Below are 11,375 nucleotides of genomic sequence, written 5' to 3'. Positions count from 1 at the left end.
GTTACCGCATTATCCGTACCATGGGTATATCAGGATTGAGCGGGGTTTCCTTCACTACTTTCCAACTTTGAGGAGCCGCCTATGAGTGGTGGCACACCTATGAGTTAGATAGTTCGGATGAGGCTGCTTCACTGACTTGGACTCAGTTTTTAGATCTGTTCCTCAGAGAGTATGTTCCTCAGAGCTTCAGGGATGCATGGCACGTAGAGTTTGAGCATTTGCGCTAGGGTACTATGACTGTCTCAGAGTATGATGCTCGTTACACCAGTTTGGCTAGGCATGCACCAGCCTTGGATTCTACTATTCGCGAGAGGATTCTCCAGTTTACTGAGGCCTTATTCCCAGCATCAGGTCTAGCATGGCTCGTGAGGTGGAGATGGATAATTCTTATTAACAGGTGGTGAGCATTGCTAGGAGGATTGAGGGTATGCATGCTAGGGAGAGTGAGGAGAGGTAGGCCAAGAGGTCTCGAGAGTCGGGCCACTTCTCTGGTGCCCGTGCCCCAGCTGCAGGTCGTCATGGTAGGGGTTATATGAGTTGCCCTTTTCATTCAGCTCTTCTAGCAGCCAGTGGTGTTCCAGCTCCTCCTAGGCCTTAGGAGCATTATTATACACCTCTAGTTTCTAGCGTGCCTCCTGCGCGGGGTGCTTTCAGAGGTCAGTCCAACAGACCTGGCCCGAGCTAGTCCCAGATCTTGTTTTGAGTGTGGTGACACACGCCAAATGGTGAAGGTTTCCCTAGACTTGGGAGGAGTGCACCTCCACAGACTTCTCAGCCACAGCGTGCCCCGGAAAGTTCTTAGGCTTTGATTACAGCTCCAATTTCTACCCCATCTGCTCAGGCAGCTAGAGGTGGAGGTCAGGGAGGTAGAGGTCTCCCTAGAGGGGGAGGCCAGGCCAGATATTATGCCCTTCTTGACCGTACCGAGGCTGTTGCCTCCGGTTCTATCATCACAGTTATTATACTTATTTGTCACATAGATGCATCGATTCTATTCAATCCAGGCTCCACTTATTCTTATGTGTCTTCTTATTTTGCTCCGCATTTGGGTGTATCTCGGGATTCTTTGAGTTCCCTTGTTTATGTTTCTACTTCTGTGGGAGATTTTCTTATTGTGGACCCTATTTATCGGTCGTGTTTGGTTGCTCTTAGTGGTTTTGAGACCAGAGCCGATTTATTGTTACTCAGTATGGTTGACTTCGATATTATCTTGGGCATGGACTGGTTGTCGCTCCATCATGCTATTCTTGATTGTCACGCCAAAACCGTGACGCTGGCTATGCCAGGTGTACCGTGTATTGAGTGGAGGGGTACTTTAGATCACACTCCCAGTAGAGTCATTTCTTTTCTTAGAGCTCAGCATATGGTTAAGAAGGGGTGTGACGCGTATTTAGCTTATGTGAGAGATGTCAGTATTGATACCCCTTCAGTTGATTCAGTCCTAGTAGTACGGGATTTTTCCGATGCGTATTCAACTAACCTTTCGGGCATGTCACCTGATAGAGATATTGATTTTGGAATTGATCTGTTTCCGGGCACTCAGCCCATATCTATTCCTCTGTATCGTATGTCTCTTCCTGAGTTGAAGGAGATGAAGGATCAGTTACAGGAATTGCCTTGGGGTGCTCCTGTCTTATTTGTGAAGAAAAATAATGGTTCTATGCATATGTGTATTGATTATCGCTAGTTGAACAAGGTTACAAAGAAGAACTGTTATCCTTTGCCTCGTATTGATGATCTGTTTGACCAGCTTCAGGGCGCACGAGTGTTTTCTAAGATTGACTTACGCTCAGGTTACCATCAGTTGAAGATTTGGGAGCTGCATATCCCGAAGATTGCTTTCAGGATCGGTATGGTCATTACGAGTTCCTTGTTATGTCATTTGGGATGACCAATGCCCCAGCAGCCTTTATGCAGTTGATGCACAGTATGATCCGGCCGTATCTTGACTCGTTCATCATTATCTTTATTGATAATATTCTAGTGTATTCCCGGAGTCGGGAAGATCATGAGCAACACTTGAGGACTATGCTTCAGACTCTAAGAGAGAAGAAGTTATATGCTAAGTTCTCGAAATGTGAGTTTTGGTTGGATTCAGTGGCATTCTTAGGCCACGTGGTATCGAGTGAGGGTATTCAGGTGGATCCAAAGAAGATAGCTATTGTGCAGAGTTAGCCCAGACAATCCTCAGCTACCGATATCTGCAGTTTCATTGGTTTGACAGGCTACTACCGTCGTCTTGTAGAGGGATTTTCATCGATTGCAGCCCCTATGAATAGGTTGACCCAGAAGGGTGCTCCCTTCCAGTGGAAGGAGGAGTGTGAGGCGAGCTTTTAGAAGTCCAAGACAGCTTTGACCACAACCCCAATTTTGATACTGCCTATAGGTTCGGGGTCTTATATGGTCTATTGTGATGCCTCGAGGGTTGGCCTCGGAGCGGTATTGATACAGGACGGTAGGGTGATTGCCTACGCGTCCAGACAATTGAAGATACATGAGAAGAACTACCATGTTCACGACCTTGAGTTAGCCGCCATTGTTCACGCCCTAAAGACTTGGCGTCATTACTTATATGGTGTGCCTTGTGAGATGTATACTGACCATCAGAGCTTGCAGCACCTGTTCAAGCAAAATGATCTAAATTTGCGCCAGAGGAGGTGGTTAGAGTTGCTGAAGGACTATGATATTACTATTCTGTATCACCCGGGCAAGGCCAATATGGTGGCTGATGCTTTGAGTCGCCGAGCGAAAGGTTTGGGGAGTTTGGCTTATTTACTAGCATCGGAGAGGCTTATGGCGATGGATATTCAGGCCTTATCCAGCCAGTTTGTGAGATTGGATCTTTTGGAGCCCAGCTGGATTCTAGCTTGCATGGTTTCTCGGTCTTCCTTATTTGATCGTATCAAGGAGCAGCAATATAATAACCCTCATTTGCTTGTCCTCAAGGACAAGGTTTCGCACGGTGATGACAGAGATGTGACTATTGGTAATGATGGGGTTTTGAGGATGCAGGGTCAGATTTGTATACCCAATGTTGATGGGCTTCGAGAGTTGATTCTAGAGGAGGCCCATAGCTCGTTGTATTCCATTCATCCGGGTGCCGCGAAGATGTAGCAGGATTTGAGACAACACTATTGGTGGAGGCGGATGAAGAAAGATATAGTTGGATTCATAGCTCGGTGTCTCAACTATCAGCAGGTGAAGTATGAGCACCAGAGACCGGGTGGGTTACTTTAACAGATAGAGATTCTGGAGTGGAAGTGGGAGCGGATCACCATGGGCTTTGTAGTAGGGTTCCCACGGACGTTGAGAAAGTTCGATGCTATTTGGGTGATTGTGAATCGACTGACTAATTCCGCTCATTTCATTCCTGTGTGTACTACTTATTCCTCGGAGCGGTTGGCAGAGATTTATATCCGGGAGATTGTTCGTCTGCATGGTATTCCAGTTTCTATCATTTCAGATAGAGGTGCTCAGTTCACATCACAGTTCTGGAGGGCCATTCAGCATGAGTTGGGTACTCGGGTAGAGTTGAGTACAACATTTCACCCTTAGATGGACGAACAGTCCGAGCGCACTATTCAGATTCTTGATGATATACTCTGTGCGTGTGTGATTGAGTTTGGAGGGTCTTGGGATTAGCTCTTGCCATTGGCGGAGTTTGCCTACAACAACAGTTATCAGTCCAACATTCAGATGGCACCGTATGAGGCTTTATATGGTAGGCGGTGTAGATCCCCGGTGGGTTGGTTTGAGCCGGGTGAGGCTAGACTATTGGGCACAGACTTAGTTCAGGATGCTTGGAGAAGGTTAAGGTGATTCAGGATAGACTCCGTACAACACAGTCCAGATAGAAGAGTTACGCGGACCGGAAGGTTCGTGATGTTTCCTATATGGTTGGAGAGCGGGTTCTGCTTCGGGTTTATTGGCCCTTTTGAGATATTGAGGCATGTTGGGAAGGTTGCTTATGAACTTGCCTTACCTCCTAGCTTGGCAGGAGTTCATCCGGTATTTCATATTTTGATGCTCCAGAGGTATCACGGTGATACGTCGCACGTGTTAGATTTCAGTACAATCTAGTTGGACAAGGATTTATTTTATGTTGAGGAGCCAATGGCAATATTGTACAGGTAGGTTAGAAAGTTGAGGTCAAAGAACATTGCATCTGTAAAGGTTTAGTGGCGGGGTCAGCCGGTCAAGAAGGCGACATAGGAGGCTGAGCAGGATATGCGCAGTCATTACCCTCATCTTTTCACTACTTCAGGTATGTCTCTATGTTTTTTCGAGGACGAACGAATGTTTAAGTGTAGGAGGATGTGACAACCCGGCCGGTCATCTTAAGAATTAATGCCACGATCCCCTATTAACTGCTTTCCCCGAGTTTATTTCTGCTATATTGATTTGCCGGGATGTTCGGTTTTGAATTTCGGAGAGATTTGGTACACTTAGTCCCTAAATGAGAGCTTAAGTGTTGGAAAGTTAACCGTAGTCGGAATAGTGTGAAGACGGCCTCGAAATGGAAATTCGATGGTTCTGTTAGCTTCTTTGGGTTATTTCGAGCTTAGGGGCTTGTTCGTATTTTGTTTTGGCAGTCCGTAGCTAATTTAGGCTTGAAATGCCAAAAGTTGAATTTTTGAAGTTTCCGGTCCGATAGTGAGAATTTAATTCGAGGGTCGGAATGGAATTTCAGAAGTTGGAGTAGCTCCGTAGTGTTGAATGTGATGTGTGTGCAAAATTTCAAGTCATTCGGACGAGGATTGATAGACTTTTTGATCGAAAGCGTATTTTGAGAACTTTGAAGTTCTTAGGCTTAAATCCTGTTGAATATGTCTTCATCCCACATTGGTGGGAGACTTGTATTTGGGGGAGAAATGCTCCCTATAAAAGGAGGCCTAATGTTTAGGATTTACACACACCTCTCATTTGCCTTCTTATCTTCTTAAGGCATTTGTATCTTCTCTCTTTAGTATTATTTCACTTGTATTTTGGAGTGGAATAAAATATTGGTTGTGTCCGAGGAAGTAGGTTAAATTGGCCGAACCTCGGAAATTCTGGTGTTCCTTTTATTGTTGCTTTATTATCTTATTTATTATTTGGTGGGTTCCATATTTTTTGGTATAGTAGTTGTGACTCATTCACACTATATACATTTGGCTTTCGCAACAATTGGTATCAGAGCCAAGGTACTGTCTAAGTATGCTCTGTGGTTGCAACATAGTCTGATCTTCCACATCAGAAAAGATTTATCTTGGTAACTGAGTCAAGGTTCTGTCTGAGTATGCTCTGTTGTTGCAGCTTAGTCTGATCTTCCACACCAGAAAGGAAATAATCTTGATTTGTGTCGTTAGCTATTAAATAATATTTGTGTCAAAAGATGGGAGACAATAAACAAGAATAATCTACATCAAGTGTCAACAATACGTCATCATTGGCATCTTCGCTTATGACAAGAATTGTGTCAAATGTGAAATTTGAGGTAGAAATTTTTGACGGGTTAGGACATTTTGGGATGTGGCAAGGTGAGGTTCTAGATGTCCTTTTTCAACAAGGACTAGATCTTGCTATTGAAGAAAAGAGACCAGATGTTATTGGAGAAGAATATTGGAGAATTATCAACCGTGTTGCTTGCGGTACCATTCGATCCTACCTTGCTAGAGAGCAGAAATATCCATACACAAAAGAAACTTCTGCAAGTAAATTATGCAAAGCACTGGAGGATAAATTTTTGAAGAAAAACAGTCAAAAATAAATTGTACATGAAGAAGTGACTGTTTCGCTTCACCTATGTTCTTGGTACCACGATGAATGAACATATCACCAGTTTCAATAAGTTGGTCACAGATTTGCAAAATATGGATGCAACTTTTGATGACGGTGACTTGACTGTGATGTTGTTGGGGTCACTTCCTGATGAGTACGAGCACCTTGAAACTACTCTACTCCATGGAAATTACAAAATTTCTCTCAGAGAAGTTTGTTCGGATTTGTATAGCTATGAACAAAGAAAGGGAGAAAAACAGAAGGGCAGAGAAGGAGAAAGATTGGTTGTTAGGGGCATCCTCAAAATCAAACGAGGACAAAGAAAGGAAGATCCAAGTCAAGATCTAGACCCAGCTAAGATGAATGTGCCTTTTGTCGAGAAAAGAGGCACTAGAAGAAAGACTGTCCGAAGTTGAAGAATAAGGCCAAACATAACAATGGAAAGGCCATTATGGATTCAAATGTAGCTGATGGTGATGATTCAGACTTCTCATTAGTTACAATAGAGCCATCAACATTATCAGACATATGGTTGATGGACTCGGCTTGTAGCTATCATATGTGTCCCAATAGGGACTGGTTCGTGGATTTTCATGAAAGAGAATATGGAGTCATCCACATAGCGGATAACAGCCCTCTTACCTCATATGGCATTGGTTCAATACGATTAAGGAACCATGATGGAATGATCAGAACATTAACAAATGTTCGATATGTACCGGGTTTGAAGAAAAATCTCATCTTTGTTGGAGCCCTAGAATCAAAAGGGTTCAAAATCATTATAGAAAATGTAGTGATGAGAGTATGCTCTGGTGCACTAATGGTAATGAAGGCCAATCGAAAGAACAATAACATGTGCCGTTATCGCGGTAGTACAATTATTGGGACAACGACAGTAACATCCAGTGACGAAAAAGAGGCAGAAACAACCAGGCTATGGCATATGCGCTTGGGACATGCTGGAGGAAAATCCTTGAAAACTTTATGAGATAAAGGATTGTTAAAAGGAGTAAAGGCTTGAAACTTGGAGTTTTGCGAGCATTGTGTCAAAGGGAAACAGACAAGGGTTAAATTTGGTACAGCGATCCATAATACTAAAGGTATTTTGGATTATGTACACTCTGATGTTTGGGGTCCTTCCAAAACACCATCATTGGGTGGGAAGCACTATTTTGTAACCTTTGTTGATGATTTTTCCTGAAGAGTGTGGGTGTATACAATGAAGAGCAAAGATAAAGTGTTGGGATTTTTTCTCAAATGGAAAATGATGGTGGAGAATCAAACAGGCAGGAGGATCAAGTGTTTTCGCACAGACAATGGAGGTGAATACAAAAATTATCATTTTAATAAGGTCTGTGAAAATGATGGCATCGTCCGACACTTCACTGTCAGACATACACCACAATAGAATGGAGTGGCAGAACGTATGAACCGGACCTTGTTAGAGAAGGTACGGTGTATGTTGTCCAATGCTGGCTTGGGCAAAGAATTTTGGGCTGAGGCAGTTATATATGCATGCCACCTCATTAATCGCTTACCATCTGCTGCTATTAATGGCAAGACACCATTTGAAAAATGGTATGAAAAGTCTGCTATAGATTATGACTCTTTGCACGTGTTTGGCTCAACTGCATATTATCATGTGACAGAGTCAAGATTGGATCCAAGGGCAAAGAAGGCTATTTTCATGGGGATTACTTATGGAGTCAAAGGATATCGCTTATGGTGTCCTATAACAAAGAAAGTAATATTCAGCAGGGATGTTAACTTTGATGAATCTGCTATGGTAAATAAGGTAACAGAAGATACCAAACAAAATGAGGGTGCTTCTAAGCAGGTGGAGTTTGAGGGAAAATTTATTTTTCCTACACAAGAATCAGAGGAGGAAACAAATGAATATTATCCTCTGGAAGAAGAGCCAGTAGAGAGGGAGATTCCAACTTAGGAACCTCAACAATAACTTGAATCAATTGCAACTAGCAGGCCAAAAAGGACAATAACAAAACCTGTTCGTCTTATAGAGACGGTTGCTTGTGCCGCCTCAATTGTAGCTGATGATGTTCCTACCACTTATAAAGACGCAGTCCAAAGTTCAGAAGAATATAAGTGGAGGATTGCCATGAATGATGAAATACAGTTCCTTCATCAGAATCATACATGGAGATTGGCCAATCTCCCAAAGGGAAAAAAAGCAATTGGGTGCAAATGGGTATTTGCAAACAAAGAAGGATTTCCTAACCAAGACGATGTTCGCTACAAAGAAAGATTGGTGGCCAAAGGATATTCTCAAAAGGAGGGAATTAACAATGAAGTGTTTTCTCCAATTGTAAAACATTCCTCCATTAGAATTATGTTGGCTTTGGTAGCACAGTTGAATTTGGAACTAGTTCAGATGGATGTAAAAACTGCGTTTTACATGGAAACTTGGAGGAGGAAATCTACATGACTCAGCCAGAAGGATTCAAAGTTGTTGGAAAGGAAAATATGGTGTGCAAACTTGAAAAATCATTGTACAGATTGAAACAATCTTCTAGACAATGGTACAAACGATTTGACAAGTTTATGTTGCGGCAAGGGTACAAGAGAAGCAAGTACGATCATTGTGTGTATTTGCGCAAGCTTAAAGATGGTTCCTTTATATATCTTCTCTTATATGTTGATAGCTTCCAAGAATTCGGAAGAAATTTATAAGTTGGAGATTCAATTGAAGAAGGAGTTCGATATGAAGGATCTGGGTGAGGCAAAGAAAATTCTTGGCATGGAGATAATAAGAGATAGACGTTCAAAGAAACTCTGTTTATCTCAGAAAGAATATTTGAAATGAGTACTACAACATTTTGGCCTAGATGAGAAGACTAAGCCAGTTAGTACTCCACTTGCTCCCCATTTTAAGCTAAGTACTATTATGTCGCCAAAACATGAAGCTGAACGAGGGTATATGTCAAAGGTACCGTACGCAAATGTTGTTGGTATCTTGATGTATGCAATGGTCTGTACGAGACCTGATATTTCACAAACTGTTGGAGTTATTAGGAGGTATATGCATAATTCAGGAAAGGAGCATTGACAAGCTATGAAGTGGATTCTATGGTATATTCATAATACTGTAGATGTTGGGTTAGTTTTTGAGCAGGAAGGCAATCAGTCTGTAGTTGGATATTGTGACTCAGATTTTGCGGGTGATCTGGACAAACGAAGATCAACTACTGGTTATGTGTTTACTTTTGCAAAGGCACCAGTTAGTTGGAAATATACTTTACTCAACAGTTGCTTTGTCTACAATAGAGGCAGAGTACATGGCTATTACAGAGGCTGTGAAGGAGGCAATTTGGCTTTAGGGGTTGCTAAAAGAGCTTGGTATTGGACAAAAAAGTATCACAATTTTTTGTGATAGTCAAAGTGCTATTCAATTAGTGAAGAACCAAGTTTATCATGCAAGGATGAATGACATTGATATTCGGTATCATTTCATACGAGAAATAATAGAAGAAGGTGGAGTCATGGTGAAGAAAATTCATACTATAGAGAATCCTGCTAATATACTGACAAAAGTGGTGACTGCGGTCAAGTTTCAGCATTGTTTGGATTTGATCAACATTGTTGAACACTGAAGATTGAAGATGAAGACACAACCAAAATTTGTTACTGAGAGAAAATTGAAGATGTGGAATTTTGCCAAGGTGGAGATTTGTTGAATATCTCTTCATCTCACATCGGTGGGAGACTTGTATTTGGGGGAGAATTGCTCCCTATAAAAGGAGGCCTAATTTTTAGGATTTATACACACCTCTCATTTGCCTTCTTATCTTCTTAAGGCATTTGTATCTTCTCTCTTTAGTATTATTTCACTTGTATTTTGGAGTGGAATAAAATATTGGTTGTGTCCGAGGAAGTAGGCTAAATTGGCCGAACCTCATAAATTCTGGTGTTCCTTTTATTGTTGCTTTATTGTCTTATTTATTATTTGGCGGCTGTCATAATTTTTGAGTAGTAGTAGTTGTGACTCATTCATACTATATACATTTGGCTTCCGCAACAAATCTATGGTTAATTCGAGGTTTCGATGTTGTTTTAGGTGTTTTAAGGATTTGTACGAGTTTCGATAGTGGTTTGTGACTTGTTGGTGCCTTTGGTTGAGGTCCCGGAGACCCGGAGGCCTCAGGATGATTTCGGATGGTTGACGTAAAGATTTTGGAATTTAAGTTGCAGCTTCAGCTGCTGGTTCTATCATAACCACACCTGCGGTTTGGATTCTGCAGGTTCGGCACCACAGAAGCAGATAAGTGGCCGCAAAAGCGGATAAGTGGCCTCAAAAGCGGAATTTGGCCATCTCTTGAGGAACCGCAGATGTGGGTAGTTCACCGCAGAAGCGGTACCGCACCTGCAGAAGGGTAACCGCAGATGCGGAAAATGGGCCTTTAAGTGAAAGTCGCAGATGTGACCTAGGCTCAGCAGAAGCGGGACCGCAGATGCGGTCCCAAGGCCGCAAATGCGGAAATCACTAGGCAGAACATATAAATTCTTGCCTTCGCGAAAATTAGCCATTTTTCATCTTTTTCAAAACGAGAAGAAGCTTGGGGAGCACTTTTCAAGAGAGATTTTCGGAGGAGTTCATTAGGGTAAGGTCTTTGGTCCCTAAACTCGTCATTGGAATGATTTTTATCAATTTAAACATGAAAAATTAAGGAAAATCAGTGGTAATTGGGGGTTAGAGCTTGAATAATTGGAGGCCTTGGAGTGATGATTTGAGGGACCATTTGATGTCCGATTTTGATGCTTTTGGTATGACTAAACTCGTGAGAGTGTGAGGATTTTGGAAATATAAATTTTACCCGATTCCGAGACGTGGGCATGAGGGGCATTTTGGTCATTTTACATAATTTCGCGTATCAGTTTAAAATTTAATTGTAGAATCAGTTACTTGAAGTGTTATTTACATTATGCAATTGTATTGAATAGATTTGGGCTATTTGGAGTCGAGTACTCGTGGCAAGAGCGTGATTTCGGGTTGATTTGAGCTGGTTCGAGGTAAGTGGCTTGTATAACCTTGTGTGGGGGACCTTTTCCTTAGGATATGATATATTTGATAATTGAAATGCCTTGTACGTGAGGTGATGAGTGCGTACTTAATCTAATTGTTGAAAATCCGAGTTTTCCTTAAGTATTTCAATTGAGTTCTTTTTTCCTATTTTATTCTACTTGTGAATTTAGCATGTTGCTAGTTTAGAAAAGCATGTTTAGTTGACTTAATTGCCTATTTGCTTAAAATGCCTTAATTGCATTACGTGAAGCATGTTAAGCTAGAATTAACTGTTTACTTGGTACGAATTTTAGCTTAATTGGGTATGTCACGGCCCTAACCCCGAACCTGGTGGTGATGGCTCCTCTCGTGAAGACAAGGCCAGCCAACTAAACCCAATTCACTTGTTAAAGCAGTTAAGCAACATAAAAGTAGTCTGAAACATGATTTAATGATAATAAGTAGCGGAAATAGAGCCCGACACATCCCTAACCGGGTTGTCACAAGTCACGAGCATCTAACAACACTAAGTCCTCAAATGTAACTATAGAGTTTAAATACTGAACTAAGGACATAAAGGAAAGAGATAGGGAGG

The sequence above is a fragment of the Nicotiana tabacum genome, chromosome 20 (genome assembly GCF_000715075.1).
Source record: "Nicotiana tabacum cultivar K326 chromosome 20, ASM71507v2, whole genome shotgun sequence".
NCBI lineage: Eukaryota > Viridiplantae > Streptophyta > Magnoliopsida > Solanales > Solanaceae > Nicotiana > Nicotiana tabacum.
This window is presented reverse-complemented; position numbering follows the sequence as displayed.